This window comes from Pelobates fuscus, chromosome 4 (genome assembly GCF_036172605.1).
Source record: "Pelobates fuscus isolate aPelFus1 chromosome 4, aPelFus1.pri, whole genome shotgun sequence".
NCBI lineage: Eukaryota > Metazoa > Chordata > Amphibia > Anura > Pelobatidae > Pelobates > Pelobates fuscus.
Genome location: NC_086320.1, coordinates 352,359,908 through 352,375,193, shown reverse-complemented (window position 1 = coordinate 352,375,193; position 15,286 = coordinate 352,359,908). Strand labels below are relative to the sequence as shown.

Below are 15,286 nucleotides of genomic sequence, written 5' to 3'. Positions count from 1 at the left end.
CCTGCAACCAACCTTTGCCATATTACCAGCCAGGCATAAGTTCTTCGTCTTCTTGGGGGTTCATTTGCCCTAATATGCCTCATAAATCTGCAACTGAAGTGTAAAGTTATACCTTTACCATATGTATCATATTTTTAAAAATGTATTTTTTTTTGTCTAGGGGTTGGAGTGGATGATATGTTCATAATGATTTCCAGTTGGATTCAAACAAACGTTAAGAGTACACTTGAAGAAAGAATGGGCAACACATATGCAGAAGCAGCAGTCTCCATAACTATAACTACTTTAACTGATGTTCTTGCTTTCTACATAGGAATTATGACAACCTTTGGATCGGTCCAGTCTTTTTGTATTTATACTGGAACTGCCATATTATTTTGCTTCATCTATAATATCACATGTTTTGGGGCATTTTTGGCTCTCAATGGCAGGCGAGAAGAGAGCAATAGACATTGGTTAGCTTGCACAAAGGTAGAAAAAAGTGTGAACAATGAAAGTTCTGTTCTATACAGAGCATGCTGTGTTGGGGGAGCATATGACCAAACCACGGGTAAAGAGAGAGAACACCCTGCTACCAGCTTCTTTTATAGATATTATGGACCATTCCTTACAAACATTTGGACCAAAGGTATTGTGGTGATACTCTATGGTGGATATCTAGCCATTAGCAATTATAGATGTTTTCAAGTAAAGGAAGGAATTAACCTGAGTAATTTAGCCCCTGACAATTCTTATGTAGCTCCATTTTATGAAAAAGAGAGAATACTTTTCAGAATATGGTCCGAGAGTTATGGTTGCGGTCACTGAAGACAAACAATTCCTATGTTAGCAAAACATTTTCTGAGTCATGGCTTAATGTATACGTTACTATTGCAGATCAATTAAGATTTAACATTGATCATCGTGTTTCTTTTATGAGTAATCTGCACATATTATTTCGATCTTCCCCAGATTTTTAACAAGATATTCAGATTCAGTCAGATGTCGTTCAGGCATCACGTTTTTTCATCCAAACTGTTAATGTAACCACTGCAGTTGATGAAAAAAATATGTTAAACCAGCTCCGAGACATTGCGAAGGACTGCAATATTCCATTATTGGTATATCACTCAGCATTTATATACTTTGACCAGTACACTGTCATTATGCAAAACACTATTCAAAATATCCTTGTGGCTGCCGCCGTTATGTTTGTTATATTGTTACTTTTAATTCCAAATCCACTCTGTGCACTGTGGGTGACTTTTGCAATTGCTTCTTTCATAGTTGGTGTCACTGGTTTTATGACTTTCTGGGGAATAAATTTAGATTGCATATCAATGATCAACCTTGTTATTTGTATCGGGTTCTCAGTTGACTTCTCAGCTCATATTTCATACGCTTATGTTTCCAACAAGAAACCAAATGCAAATGACCGAATTATCGATGCTTTGCAGTCCCTTGGTTATCCCATTTTGCAGGGAGGTCTATCTTGGGAGTGATTGTACTTTCAACATCTGAGAGTTACATCTTTAGAACATTTTTTTTTTTTTCATATAACTTTTTATTGTTTTGCAAGTTACGGGGTACAGAAAAGAGAGGGGGGGTACGAGGTTACATATCTCAGCAAGTTATACAATATGCGAACGTGTTATACAAAAATAAGATACAAATTATGCATTGCTATACAATTTGGGATGACACAGTGGGGTGGTAGTAGGGAAGCGAAGGCCTACAAGGCAAAGAGGGGTAGAGGGATAGGTAGGGTTAAACAGTGGTGGGTCGGTGTCTATACATCTCATGGTATGGCCATGTACATTGGTATTAACCTGATAAGTTATCTGTCGGATTTGTCACCCCCAACCACCTGGGTAGCCCTCTGTTCAAACGTGTGTTGGGGACATCCCAGACGACCGTTGGGGTCCGTCGGTATTGTTATCAATCGTACCTCTGAGCATTCGTTATGGGTTTGGTTTGTTCAATACTCTAGCATACATTGTCCGCCATGGTTGCCATGCGGTTTCGAACCGTTGTGTGTCTGCACTTTGGTGCGCTGTTATGCTCTCATAGATCTGATACTGTTGGATCTTGTCCCATAACTGAGACTTGGATGGGCAGGCTTGTGATTTCCAGTTAGTTGCTATAAGATTCCTAGCAGCCAATAGTATGAGAGCACTTATTTGCTTGTGTTCCCTAGGAATCCTGGTCGGGAATATAAGCAGGAGGTACATTTGGGGATTCGGAGTTAGGCTCCCTACGCCCAGCGACTCCAGCAAACTCCGGACTTCTGTCCAGAGGGGCTGAATCACTGGGCACGACCACCATATATGGAAAAATGTTCCAATCTCCTTGGAGCACCTCCAACACGTTGGCAGCACAGTAGGGTAAATTTTGTGTAGTCTCAGTGGCGTCATATACCATCTGTAGAGCAGTTTTCTTTTTTTTTTTTTTTTGTAAATATGTTTTTATTGAAAGCATATCATCATTTTAGGTATTTTCCACAATGAACAATGTGAGACTCGCAGGTCTCTCGAATCACCTGAAATTGCATGGACGCGCAGGTCCAGCTGTCGGTTTACATATAAGCAGATAAACAATTGAAACCAGCCGTATGGCTTTGAACAAAAGTCTAATTCGGCATATTTATATCCCCATCGTAATTACTAAGAGAGAGTGAATGAATCGAGGGTTAAACATACAGGTTCTAGGTCTACGCAGTGCGCTCTGGATTGTAGGCCTAGTGCCGTTCCGTTTGTATATGGAACGAAGGCTTAAATACCTGGGAGGCAGGATCACGGATACTATTGTTTAATACTAGACTAAAGTATTTGTATTTGTATGAATGGATTTTCGGGGGAAGGGGCAGCATAATCATCCATTAGTCTGGATACCGAGTGGGGAGCCGAATGAGTGGATAAACAAACCCCCAATACAACGAAACAAGAACCGTTCAGAACTTCTACTGGCCTGTACCCTGTCTGAGTCACAGGCACTTGTTTTCGGCCACAGTACCTAAATATGGTGCATTCTATATATGTTCTGATAGAGCAAACAAGTTGCAGAAAGTACGAGCAACTAGCATTTAGCATTCTAAGATATCATTTATAGCTAGTTCAAAAGTACACGGATACTGGCGCACTTCCACCCCCTACCCCCGTGAGGCCGTAGGCTGTTTTGGGTACCGCATAAAGCCGCACCCCATCGGGCGTCGTAGCCCCACTTACGCCCCCGTGGGGCTGGTCCCCGCCCAGCTCCCCGGGCCCCCGATCCCTCGCTCCGCCTGGACCGGACATGGGGTGGGGTGGGTGGGATAGGGTGTGGGAAGGAAGTACTGAGTTTTGAGCCGAGTGTGGATTATCCCGTTAGTCTCCTAGTGTCTCCTCCTGGGGATCGTCAGTTCCTCCCCCCATTTGTAAATGCACAGTCCGAAATGCCTCTGTACCCACCCGTGTCAACCAGGGTGCCCATGTGTCTAAGTATGTCTGCATTCGGTCTTGGGCTGAATACCAGCTTTCCTCTGTCACTCGTAACTCCTCCATTCTAGTAAACCACAGGGAGAGCGGTGGGGTTGTGTCTTTTTTCCAGTGTAAAGGAATTAGGTGCTTTGCGACATTAAGAATTCGGATGGTCAGGGAGCGTTTGTATCGTGGCGTGGGGGTTGTCGTGTGGTGTAGGAGATACGGGGCGGGCTGGAAGGGTGGGGCGTTGTCCGTGAACAGGGCCACTATGGCAGCTATTTTCTCCCAGAACGGTACTATGAGTGAGCATTCCCACCATATGTGGAGGAAGGATCCAACCCCTCTCCTGCACCTCCAACATAGGCCGTCCGTGTCTAAGTGCATTCTCTGTAAACGTTCTGGTGTCAGGTACCATTGTGTGAGGACCTTGTAGGCCGTTTCCTGTGTTTTGCTAGCTATTGCGCAGTGGTGTACTAGGTCACAGATCTTGTGCCACTGGGTCTCGGTGAGTATTTCTGCTATGGCGGTCTCCCATTTGGACATGAAAGGGGGTGGGGGGTGTCCCTGTTGTCGTTGTAGCATAGAGTAAAGGAAGGATACGCTATGGGGCAAGGGCTCCGGGTCCTGGCACAACTGTTCGAATGGTGTAAGGTCCCTGTATACGTCGGGGTGTTGTGGTATGGCGGTGATGTAGTTCTTAATTTGGGTGTATCTGAATGTCGTCATGAAGGGGTGGGTAGGTGTGCCCGTTAGCGTCTGTAGGGGCAAGATTTTCCCATTGGCCGTCATGTCTCGGAGTCTGGGTAAGTTTTGTGGGAGGACGCAGCGGAGGTTTCCTGGTCTTGCCCCCGGTTCAAAGTCCGGGTTGTATACCAAAGGTAGCAGTGGGGATGGGAAGGAGGAGAGGCGTATTTTCCTCGCTTGTGAGTGCCATAAGGTTAGAGTGGCGGCGATGAAGGGTTGTTGGTGCACTGACCGCCTACCAATCGAGGGGTCCAACCACAGAAGGGCCGCGAGGGGCCTGCCTGCGTGATGTGTTTCGATGGCCTTCCAGGGTTTGCTGATTCCCTCCTTTGCCCATTCCAGGGCCCGTTGCATGTGGCATGCTTGGTAATACAGTTTGAGGTCAGGAACTGCCAGGCCACCTGCCGTTTTGGGGAGTGTGAGTTGTGTGTACTTGAGTCTGGGTTTAGTGCCTTTCCAGATAAATTTAATGAGGAGGGTTCGGAGTGCTGAGAAGAAGGTGGTAGGAAGTGAGATTGGTATTGTCTGAAATAGGTACAGTACCCGTGGGAGAATGTTCATTTTGGCGATGGCAACCCTGCCAAGCCAGGAAAAGTGAGGTGTGGCCCATTCTGTCAGATTCTTCCGTATGGTTCCCAGCAGTGGGGTGAAGTTAGTATGGTAAAGTTTGGAGAGGTCGGCCGTGAGCCTCACGCCCAGGTATTTAATCGCGGTGTCTTGCCATTGGAAGGGGAAGTTTCGTCGGATTTGGTCTGCCCTCCCCCTGGGGGAGCCAATGTTGAGGATAGAGGATTTAGCATAATTAATCTTGAGGTTGGCGATTTGGCCGTATGTCTTAAACTCAGCCATGAGGTTTGGGAGGGAGATTTCTGGGTTAGTGATGAAGAAAAGCATATCATCCGCGTATGCTGCGATTTTGTGGTGGTCTGCCCCCACCGTCACCCCCGAGATATCTGGGTTGTCCCTTACTGCTTGTAGGAACGGCTCCAGGGCCAGGATGCATAAGAGTGGCGATAGGGGGCAGCCCTGCCTAGTTCCGTTCCTAACCGGGAATGCATCTGTATAGACCCCGTTTATGCACACCCTGGCCGTGGGGGAAGAGTAAAGAGATTCTATCCACTGGCGCATATGGGTCCCCAGGCCGACGTGTTTCAGTACCGAGAATAGGTAGTCCCACGCCACCCTGTCGAAGGCCTTCTCCGCATCCGTAGAGAGGAGGAGAAGGCTCTCCGGAGTGCGCTGCGCGTGGTGGATCAGAGAAAGGGCCCGGACCGTATTATCCCTGGCTTCCCTGTGGGGGACGAATCCTACTTGGTCGGGAGAGATTAAGTCTGGTATGTGTGGGGTCAACCTCCTAGCTAGTATTTTAGCGAACAGGCGTAGGTCGCAGTTAAGTAGCGATATCGGTCGGTAGCCCGTACACCGTTCGGAATCCCCCCCCTCCTTTGGCAATAGGACAATGTTGGCCGCCAGTGTTTGCTGGGGGATGGCATTTCCCTCTGTTATGGAGTTGAAGGCCGAGACATATTGGGGGGACAGTGTGTCCAGGAAGGTTTTATAGTATTTGAGGGGGAGGCCATCTGGGCCCGGGCTTTTTCCTATCTTTGAGGTTTTGATGGCCATGGCCAGTTCCCCCTCCGTCAGGGGCGCCTCCAGGGCCTCCGCTGCGTCTGGGGAGAGTTTTGTCTTAGTGTATTTAGTGAGGTATGCGTTCATGCGGGTCTTTCCCAGTTTCGGGTCTGCTCGAGGGGCGTGGGGAGGGATCGCGTAAAGGTCCGTGTAGAAACGGGTTACAGCTGTCGCGATTTGGTCTGGCATGTGGTGCAATTGGCCTGTGGCGTCGCGCATTCGTGCAATATATGTCATGGACCGTTTTTTATTCATCATTCTGGCTAGCAACCTGCCGCACTTGTCTCCTTCCATGTGGAAAAGAGATTTAGTGCGTTGGAGGGCCCTAGTGTACGATTGCCGCAGGACCCGTGCTAGTTCTTCACGGGCTGTTGTGAGTTCCTGGAGAAGCGTGTTGTCTAGTGTCCGTTTATGGGCTTGTGTTAGGGTCCCTATCTTGGCGGTTAGTTCTCGGATCGTATGTTCCCGTGCCTTTTTCAGGGCAGAGGAGTGTGAGATAAGGATCCCTCTAATCACACACTTGTGGGCCTCCCATGTCAAGAGGGGGGACGTGTCTTGTGGTAGGTTCTCGGCGAAGTAATTCGTCAGGGCTTGTTGTACGTCTTGGGCCACCTGCGGGTTGGATAGAAGATTTTCGTGGAGCCGCCATGTCGTGGTTTTGGGTTTGTGTAGTGGCGATGTGAGTTGAATCGTGAGTGGTGCGTGGTCGGACCACATTGTCCCCCCTATGGCGGAGTCCCGCAATCTGGGTAGATAGTAATATGGAAGGAAGAAGTAGTCGATGCGTGTGTAACAGTCATTCGGGGTCGAGTAGAAAGTGTAGTCCCTAGCCGTCGGGTGGGTCGCCCTCCAGCAATCTGTAAGTCTGTAATGGTGGAGAAGTGTACGAATTTTGAGCAGTGTGTGGGGGGGTGTCGATGAGTGGCCCCTGGATGCGTCCATCGTCGGGTGTAAGGCGATGTTGAAGTCCCCTCCCAGGACCAGACAGCCTGTCGCGAAGTCGTGGAGGGCCCGGAGTGTGACCCGAAGGAATTTGTCCTGTCGCGTGTTTGGGGCATAGATGTTGGCAAACGTATAGGTTTCGTCCAGGATTTTACCCCTAACAAATACGTATCTGCCCGAGTTATCCGTCATGGTCGCGTCGGTTATGAAGGGTATGGATTTGTGTAGGAGTATTGCTGTGCCCTTAGATTTCCCGTCTGGGTTATTGCTGTAGAAGCCTTGGGTGTATATGTGGTTACAGAGTTTCGGAGCAGAGTCAGTTTTAAAGTGGGTTTCTTGGAAATAGACCACATGGGCTCTGGTTTTTTGGCAGAGGCGTAGTGCGTGTGACCTTTTTTCGGGGGAGTTTAGGCCCTTTGCATTCAGGGATAGGAAGTTAAGTGGGGCCGGTGCGTATTTGGGTGCGGGTGTAGCCATATTGTCAAGTCCCACGAGTGTCTGATACGCCCCGGTCTGTGGGGGCAGGTGAGGGCCCAGGTAGGTAGAGCTCGGTCTGGGGCAGGCAGAGCGGAGCAGGGTGGTGGGTACCCCTGTATGGTGGGGCACAGAGGGGGCCGCCCTAATAATGGAGCAGAGGCACCGGTGTCAGGGGGGTAGAAATCCCTGGCCCGGGGACCGGAGCGGGGGACAGCCTCCCTATACAGATGACACCGACCTCACGGGGCGTGGAAGGCGCCTTATCGACCAGCCAACAGAGGTGGCTGCGGATCGCAGCAAACACTAACAACTGTAACCCAAACCTGGGAACACTTCTGTCGTGTCCCCGGTGTGAGTCCCCCAGAGTATGGTCAGGTTCCAGCCGGAACTGTGACCTCTCGTTGGTACTTTTGTGTGTCTGCGGGAACTCACCCCCGGGTCCCGACCTTGTCTAGGCTGAAGGGAAGGTGTACGAGCCGACCCAGGGCCGGACCCCCCTTCGACAGCTCATACGCCTAGGATGTTGACAACCCCCCCCCCCTCCCCCCAACCCGCCCCCCCATGTGCACCAGTGTAGCCCCGTGGCACCATCCCTCCATCCCCAGAAGCGGTATGGAAAGCCAGTGTCCCCCCTGAGGGTAGCCCGGTCACTGTGTCCCCTTCTGGGTTCCCCCATCTTTTTGGAAGTGGGTTGTATCGTCCTGGGGTCAGCGTGTGCAGGTGTTAATACAATGGTAAATATACAGCTGTACCCTAGAGTAGTATATTCTGACACCTGTGTTGCAAACTAGCCAATAGACATTTTGGACTTGCGTACGTGCCTAATCTGTGGTGTAGATAGTGGACAAGTTTAGTATGTGCAGGGGCATAGACCATGTTATACACAGTACCGTGGACAATTGTAACATGCACAGAAGTGTATGTAGGGTGATTTACGGACCAGGGGGTACTGGTAGCATGTGTAGGCACATATACCCAGTGGTCCGTGCAACGTAGTAAGCCATTCTAGCATAAGCAGGCGTATGCACCGAATGATATAGAAGTAAAGCAATTAGAGATAGTACAGAAGCGAGTCAAAAGAAACCCTATAAATAGGGGGACCAGCTCTTAGCTCCTAAACAAGATATACCATGCAATTGACAATGTTAGCGTGCGCGGGCGTGTGTGCAGGGTTATACACCCACCTAGGAGCGTCTGGAGCGTGCGCAGGCGTGTATATAGCGGCCGGTACAATGCAGTAGACAGTTTTGGTATGTGTGGGCGCCTATGCCATGTTACGTGCCCTGCAGTGGGCGGTTGTAGTGTGTGCGGGCGTATGTGCAGTGGTTTGCAGCGTAGAGGGTGATTGTAACCTGTGCGTGCGGGTATATGTGGGATGTACCATGCCGCCAATAACTATAGCATGCGCTAGCACATGTGGGGGTAAATACAATGCAGCGGACAGTTTCAGCATGTACATGCGTGGGTGCCATACGAGACACAGCGCAGTAGGCGCTCCCAGTGGGCCAGTGCCAGCCTTTGTGAGCACTTCCAGGTACCACAGTCCCTTGGGTCACGTCCCCCAACCCACCCCTTCCCAACGGGGTAGCCGGGGCCCTCATGTCCATGGTGACACTTTTGTAAGTGAGGGCTGTAGGTGGAATGTGGCCCAGCCTCTGTTCATGCAGCCCGGCAGGGGGTGCTGCGCTGAGGGGTGTAGGGGCAGAGTGCCATTATGGAGTGTCCAATCCGTGGGTTGGCCAAGTTTGTAATTGGGGATAGTGTCCAAGTCCTGTAGCGGGGCTATTTGTGCCTTATAGAGGGCCAAACCGGTGCAAGGCGGCCTGGCGGGTGCAGCGTGGGGGGAAAGGGGGAAAAGTCATGCCCTCTAACGGGCGGTACCTGTAGGCCTAGTGGCCTCCTGGCGTCCCCCTCGAGTGCGTTGCGGCAGCGCCGGTCTCGGATAGGGGTTTCTTGCTGTGGTATAGATGTCCAATGGGTCAGGCCATCTCATGTTGATGGCGGGCAGTTGGAGCTCCGTGCCCAGTGCTATGTAGTCGCTGTGTGTGCGGACCAGGAATGGGCCTCTTGGCGTGTGGACAAGTAGTCCTGTGGGCATCTGCCATCTGTACCGGATCTGTTGTGCCACCAATACTCTCGTGAGTGGTTTCAGAGCGCGTCGGTAGGTCAGAGTAGCCGGCGATAAATCTGGAAAGAGTTGCAGGTCTTGATTCCGGTAGGTGAGCGTTTGCTGGCCTCGTGCGTGTTTAAGGATAGTCTCCTTTAAGGCAAAATTCGCCAGGCAGCAAATTACATCCCTGGGTGGGCTATCCGGCGGGCCCTTAGGGCGGAGGGCTCTATGAGCTCTTACAAATTCTATAGGTGCCTGGTGGTCACGGCCTAGGATCTCATTAAATATTTCCAGGAGCCAGTCCTGCAACTGCTGGGGGGAGTCCTCAGTCTCAGGGAGGCCGCGCAGCCTTAGGTTATTGCGGCGCCCCCTGTTGTCCAAGTCCTCAATATGCAGGGCCATGCCACGTACCTGTTCAGATGAGGTTTCTGCAGCCTCAGCTAGTGTGGTCTGAGCCTCTCTCAGGCTGTCACAGGCTGCCTCCACGTGGCTCACACGGTCTTGCAGGCCTTGTATGTCAGCCCTCAGTGCCTGGATGTCTTGCCTTATGTTAGTTCCCAGCTCCGAGGTGGCCAAGCGGAGGTCTTCTTTGGTGGGCAGAGCTCTTAGGAGGTCCAACCATGGGGGTTTTTCCTGACCTCCCGTGTGCAGGTCGGATGCCGGCGATGAGGGCGCGGAATCTTCCGACGCCATTGAGCTGTCGGCGCCATGCGGCTGCGTCGCGAGGTCCGCGGGGGTCACCAGGAACTGGCGCAGGGACGAGGTGAGCTGCCCCTTCTTCGGCTCTGGGGTCTTCCCGGTCTGTGGGGCCCTGTTAGATCTCCCCATGTCGGCAGCGTAGCGGGTAATCGTGCTGGTAAGTCGGGACCCGGGCGGAGAGAGAAAGTTTAAGCGGCCATGTTCGTCGGCTGCCAAGCCACGCCCCAAAATAACACTCCGTAGAGCAGTTTTCTATGTGCTTCAATGTGTGTGTAGCATTTAGTGAGTTTAGAGAGACCATTGAGGGCCTGAACCCAATCCTCAGTGGATAAATTGAGGGAGCAATCTTCCTCCCATTGCTTTTTACACTGGGGAGTTTGACGGGGGACCACTTCTTCCCACATTTTATAGCAGAGGGAGATAGACTTGGGTTTGCCTGGTACGGCCCAGCATCTTTCTATAATTCCCTCTGTTGAAGGGATTTTCTCACGGGTATCGTCGTGTTTTTGTACATGAGTCAGTATGGTACCTTTAAGTCTGAGGAATGTGAATAGTTCCTCCGGTGGTAGGTGCCATTTCGCTTGTATGTCAGCGAACTGTATAACCTCCCTGTCCTCCAGCAAGTGTTGTATGTTGGTGATACCAGCTTTAACCCACCTAGTTAGAGGTAGGTGCGGTGAAGTGGCTTTTAAAGCCGATAGTGGTGCCCTGACGTGATACAAGGTTTTACATCCTAGCGAGGACATGAACGTGTCCCAGATGCTGAGTGTGAGAGTGGTGGTTGGGTACAGGGCTAGTCCGGGGGTTCTCAGGTGTTTGGGTGTCCACAGGGTGTCAACCATGTTCCCTCCCTGAACCTGTTTGTTCTCCATATCTACCCAGCTCAACTCTCCTTTAGGGGAGTGTAGTAGGATCCCGGCTGTTAGCGCCGACGCTTTGTAGTATTGGGCTATATTCGGTAACCCCACACCCCCTTGTTTGACTTGTGTGTACAGGAGTTTGGCAGGGATCCTAGGTCTTTTATTGTCCCATATAAAGGCATTACATGTTTTTTGTAGGGTCTTGAGTATGGGTTGTGCTATCTTTAGGGGAAGCATGCGAAAGATGTATAGGACCTTGGGCAATATGGTCATTTTGAAGGCGTTAATCCTTCCCAACCAAGAGATATGTGTATGTTTCCATTTCAGTGTCTCCGTTTTGCACATGTTGGGGAGAGTTGAAAAATTTAAGCGGGCAGTTTTGTCAACCGAAGGCGCAATTTTAACCCCCAAATATGTAAGAGAGGATGACCTCCAATCAAATTGGTGCTTGTCTTTTAGAGCTGTTATGCGGCCTGAAGGCAGGTTAACTGGTAATGCCTGGGTCTTGTCCTGATTTAATTTATAGTGGGAAACCAGGCCAAAGTCTCTAAGGGTATGTACCAGGTGGGGCAGTGAATGTTCCGGGTCTGTTAACGTCACTAGGACATCATCGGCGAATAGAGCCAATTTGTGTTCCTGGCCTAGTACATGTATTCCTTTGATGTTTTGATGACTGCGGATCTTTTGGGCCAAAGGTTCTAGTGACAGGATATATAGGAGGGGGGATAGAGGGCAGCCCTGGCGTGTCCCATTGGTGATATGGAATTTGTCCGAGATGAAGCCTCCACTAGAAACCTTGGCAGCTGGCGTGCTATACAGTGCATTGATACTTGTGATCATTTCTGGTGGGAACCCATATTCTTCTAAGACTCTAGACATGTATGTCCAATTAAGGCGATCGAAGGCCTTCTCCGCGTCCAGCGCAAGGAGAAGGCCCTCTGTGTTGCTCCTATCCATACATGCCAACGTGTTTAGAATGCGTCGGGTGTTATCCGAGCCTTGCCGGCCGCGGACGAACCCTGATTGGTCGTTATGCACTAGTTGCGTGAGGAAGGGGGCTATTCTATTGCTAAGTATTTTGGCGTATATTTTGGCGTCTCCATTCAGCAATGATATGGGTCTGAAATTTTTGCACTGTGTAGGTGGCTTCCCGGGTTTAGGGAGTGTGGAGATGTGGGCCAGGAGAGTTTCTTCTGGTAAGGCACCTTTGTTGCTACTCTGCCTATATAATTTTAGCAGATGAGGTGAGAGGACAGCTGCAAACAGCTTATAGTACGTATTTGTGAGTCCGTCAGGTCCTGGTGACTTGCCTGTGGGCAACGCCTTGATCACTGCCGAGATTTCGTCCAGTGATATAGGCTTCTGCAAGGCCTCTATTGCGGTTGGGGTCAGTGAGGGTAGGTGTAGGTCCGATAGGAAGCTGTCTATGTCTGTTTTTGTCGGGACTATAGTTGTTCCTTCGTGTTGAAGGTTATATAGTTGACCATAGTACTTTGCAAAGGCATTTACTATCCCCTGTGGGTCAATGATTTTGTGGTTGTTGCTATCTTGTAGGTAGGCAATTCTGGAGGCGACAGTTTTTTGTTTTATTTGTGCTGCTAATTTGGCTCCCGCCCTGTTCCCTGCTGCGAAGAATTTGTGTTTTGATTTTTGTAAGAGGTAGGTAGTTTTAGCCAATTCAATATCCCTCAACTGGGATTGGAGTGCCAATAGTTTTCTCTGTAGTGTGTTATTGGGTGATTGTTTGTTCTCGTGTGTGAGAGTTTTAATCTCATTGACTATAGTCAAGTATTGCGCTTGGCGTACTTTTTTGGTGTGGCTAGCGTGCTTGATAAAGCTTCCTCTAATGACCGCTTTATGAGCTAGCCAGACGTAGTCTGAGTTAATGTCCTGTTGATCGTTGTCTGTAAAATAGTTCTTGAGGTCTGTTGTTATTTGTTTGACTATGTGTGGCTGTGTTAGCAATTTGTTGTCTAGCCTCCAAGATGTTTGGCCGGTATTAGGGAATCTCTCTTTGAGTGTTAATGTGATAGGAGCGTGGTCTGACCACGTGATGTCTCCAATTTCTGTGTCCAGTATTTTTGTGAGGGAGGTGGTCTTTATTAAGAACCTGTCTATCCTGGAGTAGCTGTTATGTACCGCAGTGTAGCAGGTGTAATCTGTTTCAGTGGGGTGTGTGATTCGCCAAGGGTCTACAAAGTCATGTGTTGCTTCTTGAATGTTACGTGACTGTGTGAGCCGCCTCTTGGAGGTGGTCGTTGCCACTGTTTTCGAGGCTGATGAGTCTCTAAAGCTATCTAGAAGAAAATTGGTGTCGCCTCCAAGTATTACCTCCCCAAATTTATACAGATTCAATAATGCAAACATTCTTGACATAAACTCCTCTTGGTTATCGTTAGGCCCATATATGTTCATTAAGGTGAAGGGGTTGTTGTTGAGATGGCATTGTATTATCAGGTATCTACCTTTTTTATCAGTGATTTTTCGGATCAGTTCAAAAGTGGTTTGTTTGCTAATTAAAATGGACACTCCCCTCTTTTTTGTGGAATAGCAGGAGTGATGGTCTATAGGAAACCAGGGTGAATTGAATCTGGGGCGAGATCCCCATTTAAAGTGGGTTTCTTGAAAGAAAGCGACATGCGCCTTCTGATTTTTGGCCTCTAGCAGTGCCAATCTCCTCTTATTGGGTGTATTTAGCCCTTTTACATTAAGAGAAAGTACCTTGAGGGACATGTCACCAGTGGTAACTCTAGGCTCGTTGTCTACCTGAGCTTTTTGACAGCGTCGTCGGAGTGTGTGGGCGACACTGGTGGGGGGGGGGGGGGGGGAGGGTTAGGTAGCACTATATGACAGAAAAACGTGAACTATATACAAGCCCGATAGCCAGGTGGCTAGTGCAGAAATCTGCTGACGGGTAATAAAGTGGCTTAGTACTTAAGCCTTGTGGGGTACCGTGGGCGCTGTCGTTGCGTTACTAATGGGGTGTGCACACGTGGGGAAAAGCTAAAATAAAGATAACTCAAATTAGTGGGTGTGCTCCACTGGTAACACTCTGTATCAGAAATCTCAATTCTTAAAGAAAGCGAAATATTCAATATTATAACAATATATAACTAATAGTTGTAACAATCATATATGATCAGCCGCCTCGTGTGGACTCTCGGCTGTACGACACCATGAAAGTGAAGACAGGTATGAGGGTGCACAGGGGGTATTTGCGTGTGTAGCCTCTGTTAACCTATACATATCTGTGGTTTATCAACGATGGGCAGGAACGGTGCGCCCCAAGTTGTCGTCTTGTCGCTGGTATATTTCTGGAATGTTCATGTTGTGCCAAGGGAGCGAGTTGTGGCCTTTTGTCTGCTTTCGGGGTGGCGATGTCGTCGGGGATCTGGAGATGCCCGGTGGTGGTGGTACAGGAATGTCCCATTCTTTGAGTAGTCTCGCGCCGTCACGTGGCGTGGAGATTATCTTGTCGGTTCCATTCCTTTTAAGTAGCAATTTCGTAGGGAATCCCCATTTGTAAGGGATGTTAGCCGATCGTAAAGCAAGGGTTATTGGTGCAAATGCTCTTCTCTTGAACATAGTCGCTGCTGATAGATCAATGAACAACTTGATGTCTGCAAACTGTTGAGGCAGCGGAGGGTGCTTCCTGGAGGCCTGCATGAGTTGGTCTTTCACTGTAAAGTAGTGGACTCTGGTGATTACGTCCCTTGGTGTGGAGGAAGGCAGGTGTTTAGGCTTAGGCAGTCTGTGCGTGCGGTCTAGCCGGAGGTCTGAGGCCTCTAACTCTGGGATGAGTGCCTTAAACATGTCCTGTACAAATTTAGGCAGGTCTTGTGGGCCTACTTCTTCAGGCACCCCCCTCAGTCTTATGTTGTTTCTTCTGTCTCTGTCCTCATTGTCTGCTATTTTCCCTTCTAAGTATTGTACCTTTTGCTGCAGTGCAGTGTGTGCTTCTGCTAAGTCGTTGTGGGCTTCCCTTAGCCCTTCTGTCGCCTCCTCTAAATGCGCCGTCCTGTCCCCTAGGGCCTGGATGTCTGCCCTGACGTCCGCCGCCATTTTAGAGAAATCGGAGCGGAGATTGGACTGCAGGGACTGCAGCATGTGGCTCACGGAGGCATCCGTGGCCGGTTGGGTACAGGGGGGGTCCGTTGGGTCTTGACTCTCACCCGGTTCGCAGTCTATAGCTGTGGGGCTGCGGTCGTCGGCGCCATCTTGGCTGTCACTGCGACCCGTTGTGAGGTGCGAGTGGAGGGTTCTCTGCTTCATTTTTTTCGTTGATTTAGTCGACATGACTTCCCCTGAGCTCTCCTCGGCTTTTCAGTCGTGTTGTTGGTGGTGTAATGCTGTGTTACACGCTGTGTTAGTCCACGGAATGGCGGAGC

The 15,286-nt window shown here is 49.7% G+C and overlaps 1 pseudogene; it reads left to right on the top strand.

Moving 5' to 3' along the window:
- LOC134609486 (patched domain-containing protein 3-like) overlaps nt 1-15,286 on the top strand; it is a 28,551-nt pseudogene that overhangs the window by 10,898 nt on the left and 2,367 nt on the right.